General features: G+C 36.4%; 1 protein-coding gene across 1 annotated transcript in view; it reads right to left on the bottom strand.

Annotated features, from left to right (window-relative positions):
- The window catches only part of LOC124179398 (adenylate cyclase type 6), a 97,111-nt gene extending 87,099 nt beyond the window's left edge, over positions 1 to 10,012 (bottom strand). Inside the window, exon 1 of the mRNA XM_046563709.1 lies at positions 8,090 to 10,012. The gene's annotated coding sequence lies outside the window, so the exon portion shown is untranslated. The remainder of the gene's footprint in view (positions 1 to 8,089) is intronic.
- Between the last annotated feature and the right edge of the window lie 2,447 nt (positions 10,013 to 12,459).

The following is a 12,459-nucleotide window of genomic DNA, read 5'->3' as shown; positions in this document are numbered from 1 at the left end:
TTTTTTTTTTAATTTTTTTTATCTTCTCGATGTCGTGTCTATTTTTAACTTTTTCCCGATCGATCATTTTTTATTACATCCTCCTGCAACTCGAATATGACTCATCGTGGAAATTATCTGCAAGCTCTGGCGTGTATAACCCCGCAGATATTAAAGCACAATGAAGATACGCGAATAATAATTGACGTGAAATATCGTTGACGCATAGTCACAACCTTTATAATACAATACAGATATAAATGTTTAAACATTGTCTCTATGGATTCGTATGCAAACAGTCACACGTCCCGAAAAAATTGTGTTTGCATCCGAATGACGCATTGATAAAAATTCGGTACGCTATATGTTACATGGATACATATATATATACGATATACACATGCATATATATTACATAAAAGAACGGAGGTTGACTTTTCTCACCTGATTTATTGTACCCAATGTAATTTATCATCGGTGCAACGTTGTAAAATAATGAAATTTGAAACGAAATAATTAAATCGAAGGAACCGAAAATTCTCAAGCTTTTTATCGAACATAAATAATGTTTTTTTTTTTATAATTTTGTTAAAATTTTGCCGATTTTTAGGACAAAACGAAAGCATCATCGCGTCCATGATAGTAATTACGATTAATAATTGTGCCACGTAAGGCCGACTTAGACAAACCAGTCATAAGTTATTCGGGGCAAATGTTTATTCGCTTTTAGTTGCGTTTGCCTGACGCCTATATTGAACATCATCGTCGTTGGGCTCACCTCGAAATGTTGATATAAGGTACCCAACCCAATCGTGCACGACGCGTCTACCGAAACACGTGTACACGGTACGAGTAATAATGTTAATAATAATATCAACAACAATAATAAAAAAAACAACAACAACAACGACAACAACGGATGTGCTCGAGTGACGCGTTGTAATTTCATCTAAGGTAAATTCTAGTCGTTATCACTGACGCGATAGCAACAAGTTTATTTTCCCTCTCTATCCATCTCTTTTCTTTTGTGCAGCTACGACTTTCCATTATTTTTTTTTCCGTTCAGCTTTTTTCTTTCCTCACGTCAAATACGAATATTAAGTAACAAGTTATCGGGGTATTCATTTTTTCAATAACTTTGTAGACTTAGATACGCTGTGTTTCTGAGATTTCAGTTTTCTAACTTTCATCCATTAATATATTCGTTCGTTTCAAGTGTGAGATATTTTTTATTTCCTTAATATTATTCTTAGCTGTATGATGATCGGGATGGTTAGAAGACAAGTATTTAATTCCAAGCTTTTTATTAACCGTATTTTAAATATTAAGTGATATTCTGTAAAATTGTATAATTATTTCAAACATTTTGTCTGCCGTAAAAATTAAAGTGCTGATCAGTTTATTAGAAATTTCCTTTGCAAGTTTCTTCCAATGTAATGAGTAAAAACAAAAAAAAAAAAAAAAAAAAACAAGTTAAAAGCTGAAACAGAAGCAACGTATCGCGAAAACTGTATTATTAACGAAAATACGCACAGTTTATTCTGAAAATGCGAAAACGCGGGTTTTAATGGGAAAGTGGAAAGGGAAGCGAGAGAGAAAAGTTTAAGCTCAAAGTTTCGAAAGTTTAATCTCCTGGCGTGACTTTTTTTCCACGTCAAGAAGGTATGGGCTTACTTTTAAAGGACATTTGCAATTAGTCACGATTCGAGGTTATTTCGAAAAACAAAAAGACGACAAAAAAAAAAAAAAAAAAAATAACGGTAGAAAAAAACGATGGAAAAAAGCATAAAAACAAGCTTTCACCGTAGACGTAAATGAAATTAATCGTCCCGGAGGGTTGAAAAATTAAACGGCGTTGCGGTTTTAGCACGATCGTATATAACTATACATACGTATGCGCAGGGATTGGGGGCGGTTTAAAATTTCAAAACCACTTATCCGTTTCGCTGATCCTTTCAAGTTAATTTCTTAACAGAAGGACCCGTTTCGTTTGATCGTTAAAAAAATGTGAGACCAATTACCGAAGATGTTGAATCAATTATTATAAGAGAGTATTTGAAGAGAGTATTTCATTTTTAGGTAACGAATTACTTTTCGTTCTTTTTAATAAAAGAGAAAATAAAAAAAAAAAAAACAATGGTGTGTACGCATATTGTACATGCAAAAAAAAATTTATAATGCAGGGAAACTTTGATGGCGATTGTTTACTCGTCGTAGAAAAGTTTTCAACTGTAGCATCTGCAAATTTCATCCCGTCGTTGCAGCAGCTCTCTTTTTTTCCGCAGTTCCTTTTTTCCTAGGAATTTCAATGAGAGAGCCTGCATGCACGGTTCGTTATACGGTTGCAGAGATTCAACTTTGTGAAAACTTTGGACATTATGCGGAAGGCGCGAATTAAAATCGCAGCTAAATTACCGTATGCAAAAATCACGGGCTAAAAAGCGGGGAGAAAGAAAAGTTTGGAGGGGTGAGAAAATTGTGCGAAAAAATGTAGTTCCGGAAATACGTGCAGGTTGTTTTTTTTTTTTTTTTTTTTAAGCGATTTAAGCATTTTTGTGTCGGTCGGCTCGGTGTGTTATTATTTTATAATATGAACAAATTCTGACGTCAATCTTGATCGTTAAAAATCTTCTTTCTGCTTCTCCGTGTTAGATTATAATTAGGAAGTAAAGGGCGAGCTTTGAGTTTCGGAATCGGTTTCCGGTTAATCAATCCGTTGTTGCGGACAAAAAAGGGTGGGAGAAATGCAAAATTTGATCGATAAATCGCTTTCCCAATTCCTCGCGACAATCGATCAACTACGGAAACCAATAAATCTTCACTTTTTAATAAGATATGTGACATCAAAAATCATTCCGTAGAGACGGAGATGTCGATTCGAATAGCTTGAAAGAATTCTCAGATACTCTTTAACTATGAAAATATGTCAAGGCAAATAAGTTATATTTTAGCAAAATGTAATTTTGAATGTGAAAAGAAATGCATAAGACAACAAAATGTCGAAGAATGGTTCATTCTATTAGAAAAATCATAAATCACTGACTTTTTCATGTTTTGAGCTGACGATTGACTGAGTTATTCTCGAGACGCAGATATTTAAGAAAAAAATATGGAAATATTGCTTGATAAAAAAAAAAAATGGATTTATTTGAACGGCTCAGGTTCAATTTTGGGATAAAAAAAATGTATCGACGATTTTTACGATGTTTCGTTACTTATTTTGGATCAAATCAGATTGTTTTGAATGATTTTCATATGGAATTCACGGTGAAGATGCCGTGGAAACATTTTGACCCCCGTGTGCAGTCTAAAGGTTAAATGTATCGACTCAGAATGAAACCGAAGCAGTTCAATTCGAGAATTTTCATACCGTCTCCGTATTTTCATTGAAACACTTGAAATCTCCGACTCACTCAAAAATTGAAAAGATAATAATATCCCGTATAATGTAATTTGAGCAATTTTTCTACAGACTTTGTGTTTATTATACAATATTAACATAATGCTGGTACTGTGTATTTTCAGAAAGTTAAATTATCAATAACCTGAAATCGTCACTTGAATTTTCACTCATGGAAACATGCAGATTATGAAAAATCCTTCAAGTATACATACATATATATATATATATATATATATACGTATAATAGAATAAAAAAGGCAAATTTAAACTGAGGTTTTGTTCGAGTGTACGCCAGATTTCGAGGGTGTTCAACCCTTCGAAATTTATCGGGTTCAGGTTTACACGTGTCGGTGTGGTGGAAAAAATGAAATGAGAAGAATTTTCGAACATATTTGCGAGAGCGCAGTGGGATTACAAACGTAACACGGTAACGAAGATGGAAAGAAAAGAAAGAGAATAAAGAAAAAAACTGCTAGTAGGGGACCCCCATGCGATTCGGCGCTGATGATCATGGGGAATTGGGTCAGCGATAACAACGCTCTTATGTAACCGGACAAACAAGCGCATGCAGGAACTGAGTCGAATAATCGTTGAAAAGCAATGAAAGGGGTTTGCCAACAGAGTTTAATGAACAGCCTAGGGATACTGGTTGGAGAAAAATCGATAACTTTCATTAATTTTATTGCGATATGGTGCGTGTTGAGTATTTATCGAATCATTACGTTAGTGAGCTGCAATCGATTGTTTAAAAATGAGAATGAAAAAAAAGAAAAAGTAACGGGTCCACCGAAATTGTTAAACAAAAGCTCGGACAAAGATGCGACGTTTCGAATTGCTTCGAAGCGGTTAAAGTAGTGCTGTGCGATTAATCGATTAACATAGGCAGCTTCGGTTAATCGTTTTTTCCGATTAATCGATTGATCTACGATTTCGATTCGTATACCGACTGTCCTGCAGAATTATTATGGCGCAACGTCGATTAAGAGATTAATCGAAACTGCCGATTAGGGAGTTCAATCGTACAGCACTGGTTAATTAAAAATCTGACAAAGTCGTTCGATTTCACTTTACGATGACTGATTTTATTCGGCAGATTCACTGAAACACTTTGTTTTAGTCACGTTGACATTGTTAAATATTCGATTTTGAAACATTGCACCGATATTGACAACGGTCAAGATATAGCAATGTTGAAACGACTACTGAAAAAATGAAGAAATCTCTTTAAGTGACTTTGTTGACAACGGTCCGTTGAAAAAAAGAATTATCTCACAGTAGAGTGCAGAAATCAAACAAATTTACCTGATTTTTAATCATTTTTAAATGGTTCGAAACGAGGCGTCGGTGTCTGTATAATTAGCTTCACCTCATGCCTTTCAATCACGCACTTCAGTTATAATACCTGAATACAGAAAAGAATTCGGGAATTTTTCTTTTTTTAAACGGTGCCACTGCAGTGGCTTCTGTAACTGAAAGGGTTACATTTCCGATATTTCCTATTTGTGTATTTTCAAAGGGATCGGTAAAATATTGCTGAACTTTACTGGAAAAAAAAAAATAGCCAAATGATTAAAAAACTGTTTTCAAAGATCTATAATTTATGCTCTTGTAATTCGCACGGATCTGTCTCTCTCTCTCTCTCTCTATGTACAAATATCTTTATATCGTCTAATATTGCCATAGACACAAGTAAAATATCTATCCATCTATCTCTCTCGCTCTCTTCGATGATTGGATATTGATAAAATATTTTCCCTAAAATAGGACGAAACCCTCGCGTGTATATATAGCGTATGTACATGTAGATAGGCGGATGAAATGCTCAGCTGTGAAGCGCGTCGTTCACCGAAGCGTGCCAGTATTACCACCACTTTCCTCTCCTCTCCTCTCCTCTCCTCTCCACTCCTCTCCACACCTCTCCGTGAGGCAGCAGCTGCCGAAGGCTTGAATGAACTTTTACTCGCTCCTCGGGATTGAAAAACGATTCAGATCAAAGGTGCGGAGAGTTTGAAGCCTGTCGAACCGGAAATACGCTCCGCTAGTAAAAATTTGAAGAAAAGAAACACATCTTTTTTTTTATATCCTTCCCTCCTTTTTCGCGATTGTTTGCTTCTAGTTAGACATCCGTCGAAAAAATGAACGCGCTTTCGTTATTACGGAAGTGAAATAAATCGATCCGATCAGTCACTGATTATAGATCGACGTACACTTTTTCAATCGATCTTAACTCGATGCGAATTATTACACCGGAAGTATGTATTGTATAGTGAATTACAATTTGTAAATTATTTCCGACGTTTGTTTTTCAAATACGAATTGCAGCTTAGCCGGATCAGCTGCTTGGCTTACAATTAACCGAAGCTCAATTCCAATTCCCTCATCTTATCAAATCTTATGCTTCGTCCTTGATATTAATCTTGTACGTATATCCTTGGAAGGATCTCGTTATGAGAATACAAATTCCCTCGGAATGGGGAAACATCCTTTCGACGGAATTCAACTGGCCTCATAATCGCGATCTGGGGATCAGTGTTCCTGGTATAACACTCTTCAAATTTATTCAATACGTCAGCTGTAATTCAAACAATTTATATCATTGACTAAGCGTTTATCGCGTCAACGCATGTAGTAAGGATCAATTTGAATCCGATATTTTTACGGAGAAATAAACTATACTCCGATATGGTACTTTCAAAAAATTAGACAATTTTGCAAAAGTAATTTCTGATCGCCAATCGATATCGGGGTGTTCAATTATTATCTCCGGATCGTGCTGTCGCGTAATTTGCTTTTGCTATTCGATAAATCCGATAGTCGTTGAGTAGGAAATTCAAAATTTTCGGTCGTTCAAGTTTCGCTCGTCTTACTCAGCTTACGATTATGTGTCCCACAAGCTTCGCAACCCTCTTGGCGGATGGTTAACTCGTCGTTTGTGGTCCCATAGAATTCTGAACACGTTTTCCGCATCGTCGAAACAGTTCTGTGGATTTTCGTCTAAATGTGTTTATTATTTTATCGCCCGTTATAATAATTTACACCAATGACTGGAATATGTCGGCTCGAGTGTAATAAGATACTCTGAAAAATATCGCACACATAGGTGTAACGCATGTTCCACATCGACTAAGTATAGGAGTGTACTATAATAGTCGCTTATTACCAATCCGTAATCCTAATCCCTGCAAGTTGCCTATCCCTTAATCCCTGCAGGCCCAATTAAAATGGCATTAAAGTCATGATATCGATAAGTATAATTTAATTGATAGATTATCCTCACGAAAGCTTTTTTCTCCTACCCTTATTCAGGCCGGGATAAAAATAACTTGCTGATGAGCAATTAATTCACCTTTTCTTTCCAATCATTTTTTTATACGTTCCACGTTTCGAGCTTTTCTCGCATAAAATTATAACGTAGGAAAAATCGGTCATTTTATACTCCTCATGTTTCATAACGCTTTGCGAAGTTAACTACTCGGAAATCCAGAAGATCGGAATATAAACTTCGAATTTCATAAATATACGAACACCACGAAAAATAAGGGCAGCTAATGAAAGTTACAATCTACGGGAATTTATTATAGGAAAAAATAAAAAATCACACACGTGGCACTTATCGTATTCGTTTCGTGAATGTATATATGCCGCAAGGCCAGGGCAATCGGGTTATTTTCGTTTTTTCGAGCAATAATAATATACATATAACTTAATTAGACATACAACGACGTAAGCTCGAGCAGCACGTTTATCTGATAAGACGCGTATATAATTCCTTATACAATCTCGTAAAAAAATATTTGCTTTTCAAATTTCAACGCAGACTCGGATCCGGCCCAATCGGATCATAATTATAGCCACGTTGTATTATATATAACTCGGTATACTTACTATACGAATGAATATGCCGCTGATTTTCTTCCTCTATTTCTCTCTCTCTCTCTCGCTCTCTCTCTCTCTCTCTCTTTCGCTCCATTTGTTAGCTTACAGTTTTTAGGTAAATAGAAACAATGATAAGCTAACATAACAAAAGTTATGTCTAGCAATGGAGTGAAAGAAGGCTTCCAAATATTTCAAATTATTTCTATGCCAGCAATTACAATATGCAAATCATTAGCTTTAATTAATCTTCAATTAATTTCCGAAGCTTCGATATGATAGATTAAATTTCTGAGACGATTAAAACTAATTCAATACACTTCATTTTATTAGTTACAGTTAACAGAATATTCTAGTTAAATGCTTACATCATCCTTACGATAACGGTTTGAATATCTTTGAAATTGCAAGCAAACTGTTTTACAAGTACTTACTTAATGTAACAATTATACAATTGTCAATACAACATTTTCCACTTAGTGGAACGCTAAGTCTGTTCGTTCGATTTACTAGATTCATTCACGTAAACAAGTCGTTAACATCCAATTGCTTTTGTACAGACGTTAAATTAATGGATAAGGTAAACGAAAATAAAGTACCGTAGATTATCTGATTATGGTAACAAAACTGTCATTTTCCATTCTGAACTATACTGCATGTATTTGGTAAAGAATAAAAGAATTCAAGGACTTAAGAGAGCGTAAACGATAACAAGAAATTTCTCTTGACGTGCTGAGAGAGGGAAGGAGAAAAGTAGAAAATGGAAAAAAGTCGAGAATGGGTTGAAGCCCCGCGTTCAGCGTCGCATCAGTGTGACGCAAATGCCTTACTTACCCCGTTAATCTCGCTTCGATCGCATCTCAATTGCGTAACTTTGCACTTGTTGTGTCACTCTCGGTATAATTCCCTCCCTCGCCCCTCCTTTCACTCCATCAACGTCCTTACGGTTGCAGTTTGAGGTCACAATTTATGCCTACAGTTAATACAACAAGACCGTGTACATACGACTGTTGCAGTGAATACGAAAAGACCGCGTACATACGCCTATTTGCTACGCTTCACCACAAACCAAGGACTATATTATACACCCGCACTGTTTATACACACAAGTTTGAACCTCGATATATTATATACGATACATAATAATCCCGCTCAATCAGTTCCCGACGATCCGGTCAACTCACGCACTTTATGCTCGTATATATGTTCACATATATATATTACGTACATTATATGCATACGACAAATTTAATACTCTTCGCTATCGTTACTTCGACACTCACACATGATATTTAAGAGGGCTTCATCTTTTTCTCTTCAATTTTTATTAATATATTGTACCTACACGATTGTATAATTGGTTCCTGCACTTTAATATTTTTCAGCACCTTCGGAAATGATTAATTAATAACGCAGCTTTTTACATCTGCATAATTATTCCGTACTCACTGGGTTTTTTTGTACACATTTATGTTATTTTTTTTTTTTTTTTATTTTTTTTTTATTTCTAGTACTATCAATCAGTGTCTGTTTGATATTACATCGAGGCTTTTGAGTTTCAGTTCTATATTACAATAATTTTTATTTCTCTTAAATTTGGAAAAATTTGACTCTCTGCTTTGTTAAACTTGTTACAGTTATGATTTTTTTTTTTTGTTACTTATTTTTTCATCGATCACTCTGATTAATTTCCGATCTATTGAGAAGGGGAATTCTCACTTACAGGCGGTCGTCGAGCCGCGGAGCGTCGCGTGTTGAGGCCGCGCGTTGACTGACTGCGGCAAGCCGAGCGAGGATCCGCCGGCTGTGATATGGAAAGGACGCCGGGCGTCGCGGCGCCGACGCCTCCAGCACGAACGAGGACCTTCGCCGTTTCGGTTCGCCATAACACAGGTATTAATAGGTATGTTATCTACTGGTAGGTTCGCCTTTGTAAGGTCATACTCGTTGTTGAATGTATGTACCTACAATGTAAAATGTTATGGAGGGCAGCTGCATGCAGTCTTGTTTACCTCATTTTAGCCGTCCCTAGTGCCTACCATATTTTTATTTACCGACGACCGTTGCGATCGAAACATTGACAATTTATTACCCTAAGACTCTCTGAAATAGCACTCAGTGCAAGCTGATATAAAGACAAAGAAGAAAAGAGACGTGAGTCTTTGTAACAGCGAAACGATCTCTGCGCCTGATGTAGGCAGGCGCAGTTACGTCACACGTCCAGGTTGAGCACCGCTTCCCACCATCTTATTATTGCGATGAATAACTGAATTTAATGACAGTCCTACTCTAAGTTGCTTCAGTGTTGCCGTAGTTGAATGTCCGAATTCCATTTTTCATCGTTTTTCACATTCCGTAATATTCAGGTTATTTTGACAAACGATGTTTTGACGTTTGAGTTGGCCATGGCGGGATACGGTGCTCAACTTGAACGTGAGATGTTATTCCGGTTGCCTGTATCAGGCGCACGGCGCGTCTAGCTGTTAGGAAAATTCACGGTATAATAATACGTAACGTAGAAAAAAGGAAACGCCTGAGAAAACACCGATTGAGGAAAACGAAGGGGGAAGGAAAAATGACCGACTCACATTTCGGGGATTACGGATACGACGTATAACGTGTACATGATGGAACATGACAGATTATGACGATGATGATGACGATGATTCTCTCGCATGAAATGAGCCTGACAAAAAAACCATATTTGTTTCGGGGTCGAGTTGAAAAGGGGTCACCTCCAAGATCAGATTTCGAAATTTTTTCACGTTCGGAATTCTGGTTATTTTGATTTTCTGTTTTCTCATTTTTTACACCCACTCGTTGAGTAAGCTACGCTATGTGAGTGTATTTTAACTTTCGGAATTTTACTCAATCGAAACTTTGTTTTTCGAAATTTTGCTCTATAACTTGTAATCTGAATCTTTTTCAAATTTTTGGAATCTTACATTTTGGAACTATGAGAGTTTCAACCCTGCCCCTTCGTTTCGTAAAAATTGTGATACTTTTTTGAAACTTTTTTCGTCGCTTTCTTCTTGTTCTTTGGATCTCGATTCGTAGAAATGTTGGACATACAAGCTTTTATCTTGACCTCCGATTGATCCGGCCTAAAGCTCGGATGGTGGGTTGTCTAGCAGTACGCGTCCAGTGCAATTTTACTTTCAAAGTCCGAAATATTATTCCGTTTCGTCCCTGCAGGGTCGAGTATTCTCGCTCGTTTGTGATGAAATTTGAAGATCAAAGGAAGAGTAAAAATTTATCGTGCCACACGGGTGGAAATTTTGCGATTCTCGTTGCCGAGACTCGGGGGGAAAAAAAAACAAGTGCAGGCTGTAACGAAAATGTAAAGCTGGCAAACATTGATCACGAAACGGTAAGCTTTTTTAGCGGAGGTCAAACTTGAACGCAAATTTTTTTTCCCACGTAATTATTGTTTGACATAAAAAGTACAATAGACTTTGGAATAAGTTGAGCTGCCGTAGACTAAAATTGAAAGAATCTACTAGATTTTGAAGCTTTTTAAAGCGATTTGAAACGGTAATACGAAATTTATACTTTTTTTTTACAAATCCAGTACCTTCAATTTTTGTATTTTTAAAGGGATCTTCGTGGCTGAAGAATACGATAATTTGATGAATACTCAACGTACGACTGTCTCTTAATGGAATTAATAAAAAGTATGAATTTCTTGCGAACTCACCTCTTTGAGGATTTTACCAGCTCTTTTCAAAGTATCAATCATCGACGGATGTTTGCTTTATTCCGGTATAATTACGTGCGGGATACAATTTCACGACTGGGTTCAATTTTCAACCGCAGAAATCCGATACAAATGCGGTGAGAGACTGCAACAAATAATTCTGCAAGCTCGAGTCTACACGCTATAATTATAATCTCCTTCTTTGATACCGTTGCGAATGTACCGAACACGACCGAAAGACAAAATATCCGATGAAATGCCGTAAATTGACTTTGAATATCCGCACACACTTCGAGATAATGGAAACATGTTTTTGTTCTCGTTACTTCACCGTTCATGCTTGAAATTTTTTTCCAACTTAATAAAATAATTGGAAAAATTGATTGTGCCAGAATTTTTTCCCAAATTTAATTTTCCCACTAAACAACATTAGTCAGATTTCATACGAAGGAAAACAAAACTGATTAATCAAAAAAAGAGATTTATTGGCAAATCAATTTCACGTAATGTCGAAGAGTATACACAACTGCACGGTAATTTTCAAATTGTCTAAACGACTTGCAAACGCGAGACGCGTCGCAGTCTAAGTTTCTATCAATTGTTAGTCAACTTCTCAACTCCAATTTCGAATTCCTAATTGGCAATTACGATTTTCCAAATTGTTGCCATGCCATTCCGGATTTGCGAATAATTTATTCTCCCCTTGCCTCTGCAGCTAGACCAGAAAGCGCCGACTAATTTTAAACAGAATTAACGGGTAGCTGTAATCGTGTCTGAGAATTTCAATCAAAGATTGGCAATATACGATCTTCATAAATTATCACCACCTTTTCGGTTTCTAATGTTTAAACGATATTTATTAGTCAGCTAGCAGACTAAAAAAATCATTGAACTTACCTGCGACTATGCCGTTAAAAACTGATTATTTTTATTTTTTTTTTTTTTTTTTTTTAATTTCAGTTTCACGTTATAACACAAATTTATTGATGTTTCTATCAGTTTTCATGAAATAAAATAAAAATTTTTTTATCATGAAAATCGTTTCCCGTTATAAAAAACGGCGTGTTGATTAAGTTTTAAATTCATCACGAATTATTGTTGATCGGTAAAATTTACTGATCTTCGAATCGAAATTCGTGGAACGTATCTCTCGACGGTCTCTCGACAATTCGTTAACTGAATGCGGTTACGATCACGGATAGAGTGGAACGTGTCAACAGGCATTAACTAATGCTGATAATTAACGCTCGAGCGATGAAACGCGCTTTCAGAGGTCAGCCAGCTGCATCCAACTTTGACTCGCTCCTCTCCCCTCTCTATATCTACGTTTCTCTATCTCCCTCCAACGGCTTATCTCATCTCTACTTTTTATATACCATTTGAACCCAATGTACCAAAGAAACGCCACGCCGTCTAGCGGCGAAAATCCGCATCTTCGGCCGGCTCATATTTGATTTTAAAATACGTTATTAGTCGCGTGTTTAAATTTCAATCGTCTCAACGTGAC

Source organism: Neodiprion fabricii, chromosome 4 (assembly GCF_021155785.1).
Source record: "Neodiprion fabricii isolate iyNeoFabr1 chromosome 4, iyNeoFabr1.1, whole genome shotgun sequence".
NCBI lineage: Eukaryota > Metazoa > Arthropoda > Insecta > Hymenoptera > Diprionidae > Neodiprion > Neodiprion fabricii.
Note: the sequence above shows the minus strand (reverse complement) of the source record. Positions and strands in the feature narration are given on the sequence as shown.